Source organism: Schistocerca serialis, chromosome 8 (assembly GCF_023864345.2).
Source record: "Schistocerca serialis cubense isolate TAMUIC-IGC-003099 chromosome 8, iqSchSeri2.2, whole genome shotgun sequence".
In the NCBI taxonomy this organism is placed as follows: Eukaryota; Metazoa; Arthropoda; class Insecta; order Orthoptera; family Acrididae; genus Schistocerca; species Schistocerca serialis.
This window is the reverse complement of record NC_064645.1, coordinates 375943741-375961814: the sequence shown is the minus strand read 5'-3', so window position 1 is coordinate 375961814 and position 18074 is coordinate 375943741.

The following is an 18074-nucleotide window of genomic DNA, read 5'->3' as shown; positions in this document are numbered from 1 at the left end:
TCACTTTCCATAATCCCCTCACAGTCGATGCCTATAGAATCATAATATTTTTCTTGTGTGGTATTTCTTTAAGAATGTCCTTCTTGGCAACTCTCGTGATGCTGTACTACTATGATGTGCACTTTTCAGTCTTCCTCCTCCCCTCGGTTCTAGGCGCTACAGTCTGGAACCGCGCGACCGCTGCGGTCTCAGGTTCGAATCCTGCCTTGGGCATGGATGAGTGTGGTGTCCTTAGGTTAGTTAGGTTTAAGTAGTTCTAAGTTCTAGGGGACTGATGACTAGTGCTCAGAGCCTCGTCCTCTTCTTTGACAACATTCTCTTTCTCCAACTCTCCCTTCTTGAACGAGTGGCAACTATTGTTGTAGTATGTCATGATCGGAAAATATTAACACGCATTCCTTATAGAACACTAGAATAACTGGTAGACGCCGTCCGCAAGGAGGATTCCGGAGAAATGTAGGAACACACGAGGCAACGAGTTATTTGAGATGATAGGTTAAGGAAAGGCAACTCTACGTTTATAGGATTTGTAGGCTTACAGAAAGCTTTTTGACAATGTGGCTAGAATGCTCTCTTTGAAATTCTGAAGCTACCAGGGGCAAGAAACAAGGAGCGAAAGGCTGTTTACAGCTTGTACTGAAACCAGACGACAGTTATGCGTGTCGAGGGCCATGTAAGGGAAGCAACCGATGCCACCGTAGTTCTGTCACAGACAGTAAAGGATTTGGAAGAACAGTTGAACGGAATGGATAGTGTCTTGAAAGCAGGACATAATATGAACATCAACAATAGCAAAACAAGGATAATGGAATGTTGTGCATTAAATCATATGATATTCAGTAATTAGTTTAGAAAACGTTGACAGAAAATTAACTGATGATTGCAGAAGAAGAGACGACATAAAATGTAGACGCAATGGCAAGGAAAGCATTTCTGAAGAAAAGAAATTTATTAACATAGACTACAGATTTTAATGTCAGGAAGTCTTCTCCGCAAGTATTTGTCTGGAGTGTAGTTATGTATGGATACGAAACATGGACTATATACAGTTTAGGTAAAAAGATAACAGAAGCTTTCAAAATGTGGTGCTACAGAAAAATACTGAAGATTACATGGATATATCATGTAACTAACGAGGATGTACTGAATAGAGTTGGAAAGACAAGACATTTGTGGCAAAACTTGAGTAAAAGAAGGGATCAGTTGATGGGACGCACACTGACACATCAACAGATTTCCAGCTCAGGAAGTAAGTGTGGCGGGTAAAAATCATGGAGGGAGAGAAGGAGATGAATACAGTAGCAGATTCAGATAGGTGTAAGTTGCAGTAGTTATTCGGAGAAGAGAGCCTCGCACAAGATAGAGCAGCATGGAGAGCTGTATCAAACCAGCATTCGGACTGAAGACCACAAAAACAACAATAACTGCTGCTGGAAATGGGATACATTGTTGTAGAAATCATGATAATGCGGTGTGATTTTATTCTTTATTTCCTGAAGATGTATTGCCGCTTCTCACATTTTATTTGCTAAAATCCGCTGATATAAACTCAAGACCACGGTTTCGTGAATACTGGAAGTGCATTATTAGAGTATTTTCTTGACTGATTCAGATCCACTTGATATTCTTTCACTGCATTTTCTTTCCGTCTGTATCGTTAGCAACCTTATCCTTTGCTATGGAATTCATGGCTTTTATTTAATGACAGATTTCTGTTTTCATTTCCACTTTGGGAAGCGTCCTATTAATCACCGTTACTGCTTACTTCCTCTACTGGGGAACATATACGTATTTGAAGCGTTTCCTTCACTTTTCAGACAGACCAAAGTCGTTATCAAATTCCATGTACAGTGTGTATGGCCAAGATCAATGTCATTGTGATCTACTGTGCTCAATGGTGATTTTCCCTCAAAAATACACATCCAGTATTTCAGAGTATGGCTTGTTTAAACAAGCATTAAACATTGCTGTTAATTCTCTTAAAAAGTATACTTTGGCTATTGATGTACTTTAGAAAACGTAATTAAAACTTCATTAAAGATAGCGTCAATTCTCTTTCTGTCCACCAGTTCCCTTATACAAGTTGCATTCTAAATGCAGTTCAAGCATTGCGTTGGAGCTTAAATTTTATCATCACAGAGAGCAGTTATGTGCGGGAAATCACTGGTCCTTCTTTTACTCAGAATAGATCCACATATATTTTAAGGTTATTTTCTTGTGAAATGTCGCTTGTATGCTCAGCCACTCAGTCGGCAGGACAAAAAGGAGTCATCAGTTTGGTCATGGAGCGATATGCGTCGGAAAAAATTGTAAACGGACATCAAACCTCGGACACAGGAAGGAGGCTCAAATTTTGGCAACTTCCCCTCCCCTCTCTCTTTCTGCCACCACCTCTGCCTGCCGACCACCTCTCCACACCTTCTCACACCTTCCATCTGCTTCATGCATCTCGGACTACTCCTCTCGCTCTGTCTCTCTCTCTCTCTCTCTCTCTCTCTCTGTCCATTTCCTCCTCCCCTCATTCTGTCCATTCCCTCCTCTACCCCTTAAACCTTCCGCAACCAAACTCATCACAACATTTGTCACAAGTCAATAAACCATGTCAATACTTTTCCCACAACACCACTTTCATGCAAGGAAGGCTACACATCAGGGCCTTGTAAATCATTTATTTGCCCTTGACATACATATCAGTGAAGTATGCTGATATTATTCCAACATGCCTGTCATGCAGGGCACCCTACGTGTGAAGGCTTGCAAAACACTTTCTTGCTACTGACGTGAATGCTACCTCAAGCAAAGCAGGATGATTTGGCAGGCTGACTCTTTTCCCCCAGAACATTGTTGCTGTGCAGGGCAGCCTAGGTGTCAGGGTTGCCAGTATCTCCACTCCTACAGGTGCTTCTTTTTTTTTAAGTCACCAGTCTTCAGACTAATTTGATGGGACCAGTGTACCCTTTTATCTCAGAGTAGCAAAAGCAATCTATGCCTTCATTTACTTGCTCAGTGTATTGCAGTGTTGGCCTTCCTCTACAGCTTTTACCGTCTACCACTCCCTCTAGCGTCATGGAAGTCTTTCTCTGATCATATTTGATTCACATTATAAAGCTAGAGGGTGATCTAGATCAATACAGAAACAGAAATACAACTTCAGACAGTCAAGGTCGTTATTGTGGAGCCTTTATTGTCATGACCAGTTTCAACAAACTACATTGTCGTCTTCATATCTTCTACCCTTCATTTCAGTGAATCTTGACCCAATACATTTTATGTCACATTATATCACAGAACATTATTTCATGAACGTGATGACAACAGTATGTCAACAAATTAAACGTAAAATAACTATTGCTTAGGACAATGTACATAGTGCGCCGATTATACAAGCTCAAGTTTGTAAGCTAGAAGACTGAAGAGTCTTCATTCTGCTAATGTACAAACATGAGCTTTTACAACCAGCGCAGAATGTTTGGTGTTTTATGTAATAGTTGTTTTATCCATGACTTGCTGATGTACTGTTCTTCTCATGTTCATGCAATATCGTTCTGTGATATGATACGATATAACATGCATTCGGTCATGTTTCAGCGAAATCTAGTGCAGATCTGATGGTGGCCACGTAGTTTGCTGAAACCAGTCAACACAGTAAAGGCTGTAATACAGTGATCTGAACTTCTGTTTCTGCATCATTCCCTGATGTCATAACAAATGTCCTATTATTCTGTCCTTGTCAGTGCTTTTCATGTGTTCCTGTCCTCATCAGTACTGTGGAGAACTGCTCATTGCTAGCCTTATCAGCCCACCACATTTTGAACAGTTTTCTGTAGCACCATATCTCAAAGGATTGGATTCTTTTCTGTCCCAGTTTTTCTACAGTCCAGTTGTCACTACCACACAATTCTGTGATCCAAATGTACATTTTCACAAATTTCTTCCTGAGATTAAAACCTATGTTTAACACTAACTGGCTTCTGTTGGCCAGTAACGCTCTTTTTGTCAATCCAAACCTATTTATGTCTCCTTGCTCTGTCTGTCATGAGTCATTGTGATGCTTAGGTACTAGAACTGCTTATCTTCGTCTGTTTCGTGTTTCCCAATTCTGATGTTAATTTCCTCGATGTTCTCATTTCTGCTATTTCTCATTATTTTCGTCTTTCTTCGATTTACACTCAATTCATTTTCTGTACTCATTAGACTGTTCATTCCATTAAATACATCCTATAATTGTTCTTCACTTTCACTAAAGCCAGAAATGTCTTCAGCGAATCTTATCATCGATATCCTCTCACCCTGAATATTAATCCCACTCTTGAACTTTTCTTTTATTTCCATCATTGCTTTTTCGATTTATGGACTGAAAAGTAGAGATGGAAGACTACAGTCCCTGCTTTAGATCCTTTTTAATCGGATCAATACCATCTTGGTCTTTCACTCTTATTGTTATTCTCTGGTTCTTATAAATATTTTATATTACCCGTCTCTCCGTATAGTTTACCCCTATTTATCTCAGCATTTAGAACGTATAGCACTATTTCATACTGTCGAACAATTTTTGCGCGTCGAAAACCCAATGAACGTGTCTCTATTTTTCTTCAGTCTTGCTTCCACCATCAATCGCAACGTCAGAATTGTCTCTCTCGTTCCTTTACCTTTCCTACAGCCAAACGTATCGTATCCAACACATCCCTCTGTTACATTCTTCTGTATATTATTCTTGCCAGAATCTTGGATGCATGAGCTGTTCAGCCGAATGTGCGATAATTTATGCACTTGTCGGCTTTTGTGGATTACGTTTTTTCGAAAGTAAACTCGTTTGTCGCCAGGGTCATATATCCTGCACACCAACATCAGTAGTCGTTTTGTTACTACTTGCCACAATGATTTCATAAATTCCAAATGAATTTTAATTGTCCTTTCTCCCCTATTTGATCTTAAGTCTTCCTAAACTTCTTTAAACTATGATTCTATTACAGGATCTCCTACCTCTTCAAGATCGACTTCTGTTTCTTAGTCTATCACGTCATGAGACAAGTCTTCCCGTCATAGAGGCTTTCAGTGTATTCTTTCCACCTATCCGCTTTCTTCCTCCAATTAGCAGTGGATTTCCCACTGCACTCTTAATTTACCAACCCTGCGAATGTTGTTATGACTTTTCTACATGCTAAACCCATCCTTCCCACAGCAATTTCTTTTTTGATTTCTTCAAAATTTTCCATGCTGTCATTTCGCCCTAGCTTCGTTCCTAAGTGAAATATTTCCATATTCCTGAATGTTCCGAAAACTCTCTTATTTCTCTCGTCGATCAAGTGAAGTATTTCTTCTGTTATCCACGGATTCTTCGAAGTTATGTTCGATGCGCCTACAAGTTACTTTCCAATTTCTGTGTTTGCTCTGTCCAGAGATTTCCACTCTCATTCAACTGAACTGCCTACTGAGCTACTCATCATCACACTACCTACAGCCCCAGAAAACTTCTACAGTGTCTCTCAATGACTTAGTATATCTGTATCCCACTTCTTTGCGTATTGGTTCTTCCTGACTCTACTCTTCATCGTTACTAAATGGTGACCTGAATATATATCTGATCCTTGGTATACCTTACAATCCTGTACCGCATTTCGGAATCTCTGCCTCACCACGATGTAATCAAACAGAAATCTTCCCATGTCTCCCAGCCTTTTCTCCTCTTGAAATTCCTGAACAAAGTATTTGCTTTTACTAACTGATATTTATTGCAGGACTCAATTAGCTTTTCTCCTCTTTCGTTTCTGCAACCAAGCCTCATTATCTTCTTTCATCTACCTCCTCCGTACAATCCCATTAAAGCCCCCATGGCTACTAGATTTTCAACTGTCTTTACATATTGAATTTTCCATTCAGTGTCTTCCTCAATTTCTTCATCTTCTGCTAGCCATTTCGGCATCTACACATCAGCTATTGTTGTCTGTGTTGGTATCCTGCCTATTCTGATGAGAACTGTTTTACCACTGAAGCACTCACAGTAATTAACGGTCTGCCCCACATTCCTATTCATCTTCCTATTCATAACGGATCCTTCTGTTCTTATATCATTCTCTTCTGCTTTTGTATTACCCTACAAAGGAGAAATCCTTTTTTCTATCCCATTTAATTTCAGTGAACCCCACTACATCTAGATTGACCATTTCCCTTTTCGGATTTTCTAGCCTCCCTCCTACATTGAAATTTCTGACATTCTACCCCTCGACTCATAGAACGTTATCCCTTTCTTTGTTATTCCATCTTCTTCTCATGGTTACTTCCGCATTGGCAATCCTCTTGGAGAGATACCTTTTTCAATTACAGGCCACATGTCCTGTCGTTATTCATTACGCGTCTTTAATGCAGTGGTTTCCATACCCTTTTGGATCCTCATACCGCTGGACATTGATGATTCCTCCGAATTTTAGGAGCAGTTTTCCATCCCAAGGACAAGAGAGTGCCCTGAAACTCTGTCCGCTCCTCTACCCTCTTTGACAAGACCGTTGGCAGAACGAGGGTGACTTCTTATGTCAGAAGTCATCGCGTCCATTGCTGGTGATTTTTATTCAAAATTAAAGGAGTGGGGAGAATCTAACCCGGGTCCGAGTACGTTTTTATTACTAGTCAGATAAACAATCCCTAGACTACGGGCTAGGAAGTTATAAATATCACACTGCTGATACTCATGAGGCATGCAGTTTCTGTGCCAAATTTAGTTGATATCGATTCAGGGATTTCGGAGGGAGTCCTGGAGATAAATAGATACACACACCCACTCTGCTTTATACACTCCTGGAAATGGAAAAAAGAACACATTGACACCGGTGTGTCAGACCCACCATACTTGCTCCGGACACTGCGAGAGGGCTGTACAAGCAATGATCACACGCACGGCACAGCGGACACACCAGGAACCGCGGTGTTGGCCGTCGAATGGCGCTAGCTGCGCAGCATTTGTGCACCGCCGCCGTCATTGTCAGCCAGTTTGCCGTGGCATACGGAGCTCCATCGCAGTCTTTAACACTGGTAGGATGCCGCGACAGCGTGGACGTGAACCGTATGTGCAGTTGACGGACTTTGAGCGAGGGCGTATAGTGGGCATGCGGGAGGCCGGGTGGACGTACCGCCGAATTGCTCAACACGTGGGGCGTGAGGTCTCCACAGTACATCGATGTTGTCGCCAGTGGTCGGCGGAAGGTGCACGTGCCCGTCGACCTGGGACCGGACCGCAGCGACGCACGGATGCACGCCAAGACCGTAGGATCCTACGCAGTGCCGTAGGGGACCGCACCGCCACTTCCCAGCAAATTAGGGACACTGTTGCTCCTGGGGTATCGGCGAGGACCATTCGCAACCGTCTCCGTGAAGCTGGGCTACGGTCCCGCACACCGTTAGGCCGTCTTCCGCTCACGCCCCAACATCGTGCAGCCCGCCTCCAGTGGTGTCGCGACAGGCGTGAATGGAGGGACGAATGGAGACGTGTCGTCTTCAGCGATGAGAGTCGCTTCTGCCTTGGTGCCAATGATGGTCGTATGCGTGTTTGGCGCCGTGCAGGTGAGCGCCACAATCAGGACTGCATACGACCGAGGCACACAGGGCCAACACCCGGCATCATGGTGTGGGGAGCGATCTCCTACACTGGCCGTACACCACTGGTGATCGTCGAGGGGACACTGAATAGTGCACGGTACATCCAAACCGTCATCGAACCCATCGTTCTACCATTCCTAGACCGGCAAGGGAACTTGCGGTTCCAACAGGACAATGCAGGTCCGCATGAATCCCGTGCCACCCAACGTGCTCTAGAAGGTGTAAGTCAACTACCCTGGCCAGCAAGATCTTCGGATCTGTCCCACATTGAGCATGTTTGGGACTGGATGGAGCGTCGTCTCACGCGGTCTGCACGTCCAGCACGAACGCTGGTCCAACTGAGGCGCCAGGTGGAAATGGCATGGCAAGCCGTTCCACAGGACTACGTCCAGCATCTCTACGATCGTCTCCATGGGAGAATAGCAGCCTGCATTGCTGCGAAAGGTGGATATACACTGTACTAGTGCCGACATTGTGCATGCTCTGTTGCCTGTGTCTATGTGCCTGTGGTTCTGTCAGTGTGATCATGTGATGTATCTGACCCCAGGAATGTGTCAATAAAGTTTCCCCTTCCTGGACAATTAATTCACGGTGTTCTTATTTCAATTTCCAGGAGTGTATATAACACATAAATAAATGTAAAAGGTGTGTGACACCACCGGCTGGTGCAAGTCTTTCAATTGGACTCTACTTCGGCGACTTGCATTTCCTTAATACCAGCGGCACTCTGTGTTCTCTGTACGGTCACCCACACAAGTAATTGCTGTATTCAACGTTGCTTAACTTCCGTGATTGTGCCGGAAGTACTGTTACCAACGTGTGAATGCCGTTGGCCATATGTTTCTATAAATAATACAAACAATGATATTTGTGTACACAAAATTTCTTTGAAGTTGCTCCGTGCCTTCCTCAGCACGTCACTCGATCATCACCTGAATCCCCATGCTTATGGGACTTTGGTGGTTTTCAACTGGCCTCCCCTCCACATTGCTGTCTTCCAGATAGTAAGTGGTATGTGTACGAAGTTTGGTTGATATCGTTCCACTGGTTAAGGAAGAGATGTGGAACGTAGGTACATATTTACATTGATACTTATAAATATATAATTTATGAGAGAAAAATATGCTATTTTTGCAGACGTTGGCACATTTCAGATCATGGTAAGCTGTAGTAAGTATATACTATGGAAAACACTAATAACTAATGCATTAAGTAGCATGAACCAGGGTTTCAGGACAAAAATATGAGCCTTTGTTCTTTTCAATACATGTCCAGTGCTTACGCCGTGGCACCAACTCGCTCAGTAGTGACAGAGAATCAGGATAAAGTCGCCCTACAACTGAACCACAAGATGTAAAAAGGAGATATCTAACAAATGTGAAAATATTCACTGCACACAAAAAATCCATAATAGCGTTGAAACACAAAGTTTTCATATGAAATTCCTCTGCGGATTTGCAATCGTGTTTTGTGATAATACAGAAAGAAAAAATGCTGTGACATGCGAAATACTAGGAAATTATTGAGCATTGTTTAAGGTGTGCATGTGCCCATTTTGGAAAGTATGACCTTAACAGTCATAGAAATATTAAAATTTGCAATGAAATAAACAAAAAACTACCAGAAAACTTTTTATTATTATTTCACATGATAGAAAAATAGGAACTGATCAAAACTAATGAGAACCTTGAGCGAAAAATATTAATTTTGCAATTATGACCAACTTTCTTCTTATTCATTGTTCTATTCTACTGTGTACGTTGTAGGCCATTGTTTGATGAAACTCATTGCATCGAGTAGGGGTATTTTGCGTCAGTTTTTGCAGATCCTTTACTTTTTTATCATTTCTGGAACACTGCCAGTGATCATATGCTGTCTCATAAGATAAGACAAGGAGGACTACTGCCGCATTTAAGAGAATATGTGTGATTGTCTACTGCCTCAATATATACATAAGCAATAATCTTCCCTTTCCTATCTAATTTATATTCAACATGCCTTAACTCAGACAACTGAAAAGAATTTTTACTTTACTTAGAAATACTACTTCCTGCTCTGTCATCTGTTAGACGCACCTTTTTGTATTGTCTGGCCACTAGTTCTTGAAAGCTGGAATATCGTCTACTTTGACAGATAATTGTCCAGAAACACTGCGCTTTTTAATAATCTCGCAGCATTCGGACCTATATTTGTATTCTGTCACTCTTTCTGATGAGCCACTTCATAGCTCCAATCTGACAATGTCCTCGTATGGGGAAATTGTGGGTGATATTATTCGATGTATGTTGTGACCACATCAAGGGAAGAACGAACCAGTCTACGATTTCCATGTTGTGCAAGACATGCGTCACTGAATAATATTAAATGCTACACCTTCTGTCCCTTAATATATTTTTGAATGCGATTGAACAAAAAGCTACAGACTTCATCAGCAGATCTCTTGGCAATTCCACCGTGGTAAACGTACAGTGTCACATGGCCAACATTTCCTGCTTAGCAGAAAGGGATCAACTGTGCTAGATCATTCAGCGTCTTTCATGATAATCAACAGTCAACGACACCATCTTTTAATGGATATATATGTGTGACTCTTTTTCACAGTGCATAGAGCTGCAGTCCAGCTATAATTTGATCCAAATATTCGAAAATTCCGAATTTATATCTCTTTCCTGCATCTTGTAGTTCAGTTGCAACCTTTCTTCCGTGAAGAATCCGGCTGTGTGCACGCTCAGTACTACCTGCCACTAAGCAGACGGGAACGACAAGGCGTGCTTCACCTGCAGACGGGGACCCCCATAAACCGGCGCCCCTGCCGACTGGTGGTCTGCTGCCCGCGCAGCACCGCAGCCGCGCCTCTCGCCCGCTTTATGGGGCGGCGGCCATTACAAGCAGGCGACTTTTATATTCACGCCTCCGGCGCGGCCGGGCGCGAACTTCCACGGGAAACGGGCAGAAAAAGAAATAGTGGGAGAGCAGCCGAGGCTGGCAGACTGGCAGCGCAGGCAGAAGTAAAAAATGTCGCCAGCGGCGTGAAGCAAAGTTTCTGGTTCCGCTCCGCCGCCGGCGCGCGGCTCGTATGCGAGAGGGCGTCCGTGTGTCGCAGGCTGGCCAACTTGGCGGCGCATAAAACTCGGCCCTGTCCCACCTGCCGCAGTTTCTGCGAGAGCGCCGCTCCGCCCGCCACAGCACTTAATTGGTTTTATTCTGCTGCTCCAGATACGCGGCGATACTGTATGGTGATCACCACCGACATTGACGAACACTCGGGATAAACAATCAAAATATTCCATAAGGAACGGAACAGTACATTTATGTTATTTCGGTTGCAATCGCTACGGGCTCTGAACTGAGACCTCTTTTGGAAGTTGGTAGGCAGTCTGCAGCCGAACAGCAGATCACAGAGCTACTGAAACTCTCTCTCCCTCCCTCTCCCTCCCTCCCTCCCTCTCTCTCTCTCTCTCTCTCTCTCTCTCTCTGTTTCTCTCTCGCTGTGTGTGTGTGTGTGCGTGTGCGTGTGTCTGTGTAGAGGTGGAACAGTGTTAATTTTTTTCATTCTGCTTCTCCATTTTTTTCCACATAATAAGTACAAGAATTTGTAATGTGGCAGTGTGGAACCTTATGAGCTGTATCTAGTGACTGATGTCGGCCCCAGTACTATAATACGTAATACCGAAATACTCAGCAACTGAATACTCGGTACCGGAGTGCTTCACACTGGAATACTTAATACTCACGTCACATACTATACTAACTGTCAGCACCATAAAACTTTGTTTACACAAGTAATTAAGACTGTATTGACTATAATTGACTTCATATGTTATATAGAGGTAATTCTGCAACAAACAGACAGTTTTATTATATAATTAACTGATTAGAAATACAACATGGTAAGTGTCATAATTCTGCAACAAACAGCCAGTTTGGTTATATAATTAAATGACTAGAAACGCAACCTGGTAACTGTCATAACGTAAATATTTCTAAAAGCAAAACATCACCTTTCTGCGCTGTAAAAGAGATTACTTCTATGAAAAGAATTTAGAGTTCTTAAAATATTTTACCATTTTTCCACCAACCGTAATTTTGTAGTAGTTTGTATACTAATCGAGTAGCATTGTCAATCGGTTCAACTATATGTAGTTTTGCTTGTTTCATTACGCTTAACGAACATGATAGACAGCTGAAGAAACGAATTATCCCATTTTTCACTTTTCAGGATGCATAATAATTATAAATTTGCGAAATTATGATTGAACCTTTTTAAGAATTTGCTTATCCAACAATAGTAAATTATAAATACTATTGTTAAAGTGCAGAAGCAACGTTGAGTAGATCAACCTCGAAGTAGTTTTGTAGCTCGTTTTAGCCCCTGTTTTTGCTTAGTCCATGAATATACCTGGAATCAATCAAATGCGTTGATTCGTTTATAACAAATTCAGTTTATCTGCAGAGAAAGCTATTTCGAGATGATGAGATGAAGAATCGTAGGCATCTAATTGTATTAAATAACCCACTGGTTTCGGAAAAACTTATGCACATCTTCCGTTCAAGGGCATCTCCCTACTCGAAGTTGTCACAAAGCTTGCATGTCAAATTTACGTTTCGTAGCTCTTCTGCTACGCTTGGAAGTTATAAGATTGATGTGTGGCTTTTTACACTGAAAATTGCAAAGACTTTCATGGAATAAATGAGCACATCTAGCTAACGTTGAATGTATAACTGCATGGGACTTATGTTAAATACACAGTCGCTATGTACTGATTAATTTACAATTATGTACACAAATGCGCATAATGGATGAAGTTTCCCACTGCAGAAATACAACACTCTCATGTGTTCTCTGTTCTGCTCATAATTACAACCTAAACATTCTGTAAGTTCAATGGAGGTAGCGGAAAAATTGTCACGTGTCTATAGTTTTGTTCGCAGCTTCCTTCACACTGGATAATAAAGCTTTAAGAAATGTGACGCTGTGCTATGCTTAAAGTAAGTAATCATGAATTGGCGCATGGGTTCTCTAGAACTCAAAATCGTTTGTACCAACCTTTTCGTACCAACTTTCTGAACGTAATACGAGATAAATTTTTATATAGTTCTGTTTGACTAAAAGGGTACCTAACGTGTGGACATAGCCGGCAAGTGGTGGAGAAGTACGAAACAAATTTTCTCTGCAGAATGATGAGGCACTTTAAAATGGAAAATGCGAGTGCATTATTCACATGCAACATGATTGTTCCTGAAATACTTTCACTTTAATGCACAGATGCTCACCACATGTCACATAATGTTCGCATGTGGTATTAAGGAAGAAAGCATACCTCACACCAGACAAAGGACACTTTGATTTATCTTTTTAGAAACACTATGAACAGTAATTTACACTAACTGTGTGTAAGTAATCCCACTAATCGAGCTTCCAGACTCTCACTAACTTATACTCACGTGCGTGCCACTGAGGCAACAGTCCCAACAGTTCCCCATGATTAAAAAAAATATGATTCCAATAAACATAAATGTCTATGCAATATGAGAGAGAGATCCTATTTCGTAACAGAAACACCGATTCTGTCCTCATTAGTCATAGTCCGGGAGCCCGTAGCAAATGGGTGCAACAAACGGACAGCCTATGGTGACTAATATGGTACCATCGTTTAGAAGAATGGAGAAGACTGTGACTGAAGTGGAAGAACAAAGTTGCTTTAACAGAAGTGGCTCATGTGTATATAAATTACTTGCGCGAACACAGATCACCGAGAAGAGATTGGAAAGGATTCGAAGGTGTCTTGTGGTCTTCAGAGATCTTGAGGAAGCGTGTGACACAGTGGCACTAGAGCTATTTTTCGAGGCGCTGTGGTCAGGCGAGTTACCAAAAATATATGTAAGAGGTGTCATAAATCATTAAAAGTAGGCAGAGTGTATCATTAAAGTGGGAAAAGAAATTTCTATCGAGGCCTTCAGAATAACTAGAGGGATAAACAAGGATGCTTTCTGCCCACACACACACATTAACATGTATGTGCAGGAAGCACTGGATCTATGTGACAGAAAGTGCGTGAGCATGAGGACTGGAGCAGGGAACCAATGTATGTACACACTTCTCCCTGTTTATATGATCAGGTCGTTGCAGAAAACGCTGAAGTTGGTATATATATTACTTGGTTAGGAACTTACTGAAAGAGTGTAAATGTGGTATTAATTAATTTTCAGGTCATGGAATACCAATTTTGCAGAAAGCAGGGAAGCGAATTGGACATGGGCGTACATCGTATCAACGTGACAGAAAATGTGTCAGGGTTATCCAACAAAGTAACCTGCTTCCAGCTGGTGATGAACAAGGATAATTGTAAATGGCCTCCATGTACTTGGGGGAGCGGTAAAAGTCAGAATTTCGGGTGAAGACAGAGACTATAATATAGTGCATAAAAGGCTGACGACAAGTAGAAGTAATACCTGAGAAACAACTAGAGTGCGAGGTCACAAGAGGCCAATAGCACTTACGGCATTCGACGCCCCACATGTTGTCCACTATGCGGCCTCAATATTCGCTGCTAACGGCAACAGAGGGAAGGACTGGAGGTACCAAATGTTGAGCACAGCATGAGGGTACGGAGCGCAGTAGAACCGCTTAGTCGAAGAGTAACTCATAACAGTGCTATAGTTCTAATGGTGTTGATACAAAGCAGAGAAATGGCAACAGCAAATAAAGCATACATTGCATTATACTGGGTGATCAAAAAGTCAGTATAAATTTGAAAACTTAATAAACTACGGAATAATGTAGATAGAGAGGTAAAAATTGACACACATGCTTGGAATGACATGGGATTTTATTAGAACAAAAAAAAAAACGAAGTTCACAAAATGTCCGACAGATGCGCGTCGTTTGGTGATGGTCGTGTGCTCAGCCGCGACGTTCGTCATGCTTGGCCTCTCAGGTCCCCAGACCTCAGTCCGTGCGATTATTGGCTTTGGGTTTACCTGAAGTCGCAAGTGTATCGTGATCGACCGACATCTCTAGGGATGCTGCAAGACAACATCCAACACCAAAGCCTCACTATAACTCCGGACATGCTTTACAGTGCTGTTCACAACATCATTCCTCGACGAAAGCTATTGTTGAGGAATGATGGTGGACATATTGACCATTTACTGTAAAGAACATCATCTTTGGTATGCTAATTATTGCTACTCTGATCAGATGAAGCGCCATCTGTAGGACATATTTTGAATTTTGTATTTTTTTAGTTCTAATAAAACCCCATGTCATTCCAAGCATGTGTGTCAATTTGTACCTCTCTATCTACATTATTCCGTGATTTATTCAGTTTTCAAATTTATACTGACTTTCTGAGTTCCACCAGCGCCACGGGCGGCGCTGAGAATGAAGATATCACACGGTATATACAACAGCAGTTGCCGATGTTGACATTCCGTCAGTAAGGAATCCAAGAAGGTTTTCGGTGTGAGAAAGAAGCGGCAGATGAAAGTTTAGCGCTTCTGCAAGATGAGTCATTGGAATATATGGTGTCTTACGCGCTCGACTGTGCAAAGTAATGTGTCGTCCGAAGAACATAGCCAGGCCAAAAGCACCAATGGCGCAAAGATGCGAGCTGGTTCAAAATGGTTCAAATGGCTCTGAGCACTATGGGACTTAACATCTATGGTCATCAGTCCCCTAGAACTTAGAACTACTTAAACCTAACAAACCTAAGGACAGCACACAACACCCAGTCATCACGAGGCGATGCGAGCTGGTGCTAGTGCCATAGAGAGTCGCCAATTGTGCGAGTTCCACCAGCGCCACGGGCGGCGCTGAGAACGAAGATATCGACTTCACATCCACCAATTGCCGTCCGAGTACAATCCACCAATGACTGGACGACAAAGGACGGAAGCCTACTCGGAAGGTAGAAGAGCAGCTCTCGCCCACTTGGTTGTAGGTCATCGTCAAGGGCTGACCTAGACAGGGAACGTCGTTTAGTGGAGTCTTAGAATTGAACAGACAGTTGTTGTAAATTGCATTTGCTATGTTCTGTGAAGTGTACCTACAATTATTTGCGCATAGCCATTGAGGGCCTTTTCGTTGTGTTATATTACAATCAGTGTGGAACACTTAATCGTTCTACAAGTCATAAAGACATGTAAACCTTTTAACAGGCCGCGGTGGCCGAGCGGTTCTAGGCGCTTCAGTCCGGAACCGCGCTGCTGCTACGGTCGCAGGTTCGAATCCTGCCTTGGGCATGAATGTGTGTGATGTTCTTAGGTTAGTTAGCTTTACGTAGTTCTAAGTCTAGCGGACTGATAACCTCGGATGTAAAAATCTCATAGTGCTTAGAGCCATTTCAACCATTTTTGTAAAGTTTTTTAACTCATTTGTGTGACTTTGTCACTAATTTGTTGAAGTGTTGTAGAACTTTCGTTCTCCTATCCTTTTATCTGACCCTGGGGCACAGCTGTGTAACAGTGCCAGAAAGAAATTGTGGTAGCGGTGTATTACACCAGGAGCAGTTTCACGAACTCAGACTCGGCCTACCGTAACAACAGTGGGGACGTGGCCTCCGCAGCAGTAGCGACGAGGCCTTTACAAAACTGTCGACGAGGTTTTACGAAACAGACAATGTACTTGAGGAGTACAATGATGACCATACCTTCTTAAGACGTGAAAGTGATATTGAAACAGGTGTCGAGTCATGTTGCTCATCATACTTGTCGGACAGGGAGTCACAAACCTGTTTTGCAGTGAAATGTAGTAAAGGATAACCCTTACCCTAGGAGAGGGCACTAAACGGAATTACGTACATGGAAGAGCATCAGCAGCTTAGTGAAAATAGAACTGTGAATAGATTTCGAATAGGTCTGCAGTAAATGATCGTGTAGTGAACAAGAAAAACTACCGAAATTCAAGGTAGGACAAGGTTTAACTGTTACAAAAACTGGTGTTTGCGAGTTTTAAGAAAGCTCGAATCAGTTTCCAGGCTGTGCACGGAAGTGAATTACGATGTTATGCACATCAAATTGCTCGCGACATAGATTACAGTGATTTCAAGGGAAAAAGTTAATGGTTGTTAATCTTCAAACAGTGTTACAGAAGTAGAAAACGTAAGATAACTAAATTTGAAACAAAGCGATAACTTGATGACGCACAGCAAACTGCGGAATCAACCTGAAAATTTCTAGCTGTCCGTAAGTAGGAAATTTGTTTTCATCTCAGACCAATCGAGATTTGAAGAGGAAATGCATACGAAAGGAACCCTGGGAGTTATATCAAGATCAATCGCCGATAATACCTTAACGCATTCGTATAAAATTATGCCCACTGTTAATCCGGTTGGTAAGTTGGCTCGAAAGTCATTTACTGGGCTGCGAGAAGTCGGAGGTCCTCTGCCCCGTACGAATGTGCGTGATCATGCAAGATCAGTAAGGTGAAACCGAGGTAAGGAATATTTACGTCACAGGAAGCGAGAGAGGGAAAATGGGCGTAAAACTATATTTGAGCACAGCTTTTGACCAACAGCTGGTCAAAATAGCTTGCTTTCACTTGATTCCTGGTCTGCGAACAAAACTCATTCTCCTCTTCAGCAGCAATCCTCCTGAAAAGTGTGTGACATTTCAGTTCATACCACCCAGAACCACTGGAAAAATTCAGCCCCCGTATGTCTATTTTTCCCGAGCCTGTAAAACATGTTATCGCGCTGTCTGTAGCTAAGCCTTAAAGGGTAGCCAGCCCCATGACAGACCGTTTGACATTCGGATGCCATCACACTCCATCAGTTCTCATCACCCCTTTACACCAATGTGATTCTACTTAAATTCTTTAAGAGTGGATATCTAGCTGAACGTCCTGCTCGGTTTGTAGCTCCCAAGGAGCTCACCTTCTATCTTGGTCGTACGAACCTTTGTGATCACCGTGGCGCGCTGTTTTTCATTCGGTGTTCATGGTGCTAGCTGTTGGTTTGCTTTGAACAATTCTTGAATATCGACGATGTCCATTTTGTGAAATTTAATACATATATCCCATAGAAGATTGACCTCTGCACCTCCCGGACATTCATTTTCTGTCGCTCTCCTGATACACACGGTGAGTCATTAGCAACTAATATTTTTCTTGTCATAATTGTTAACACAAAACTTTCGAATGGGCCTTAATAAGGGTTTAACTGGCTTCCTCGCAGTCAATGGGTGCCTTGTGAGATGAGGTAGTTGAAACAGGACAAGAACTTGGGGTGGGCCGCATAAATGCTGTCAGAAAACTGTACACACTAACAAAGAAGAGCAAATTCATCGTCTTAACCTACACAGGTAATACCGTCGGATCGTATTGTGTAACTCGCACAGTATTACATCGATGCAAGTGCTCGATATTATCAGGTGGAGGTTGCCTCTGCTGCCACTACTGCAGGGCGCAACTAATCATGATGGCGTGGCGGCGTCGACATTTCTCATGCCGGGAACGGGCAATACGTGTGTACGGAAAGACGCTC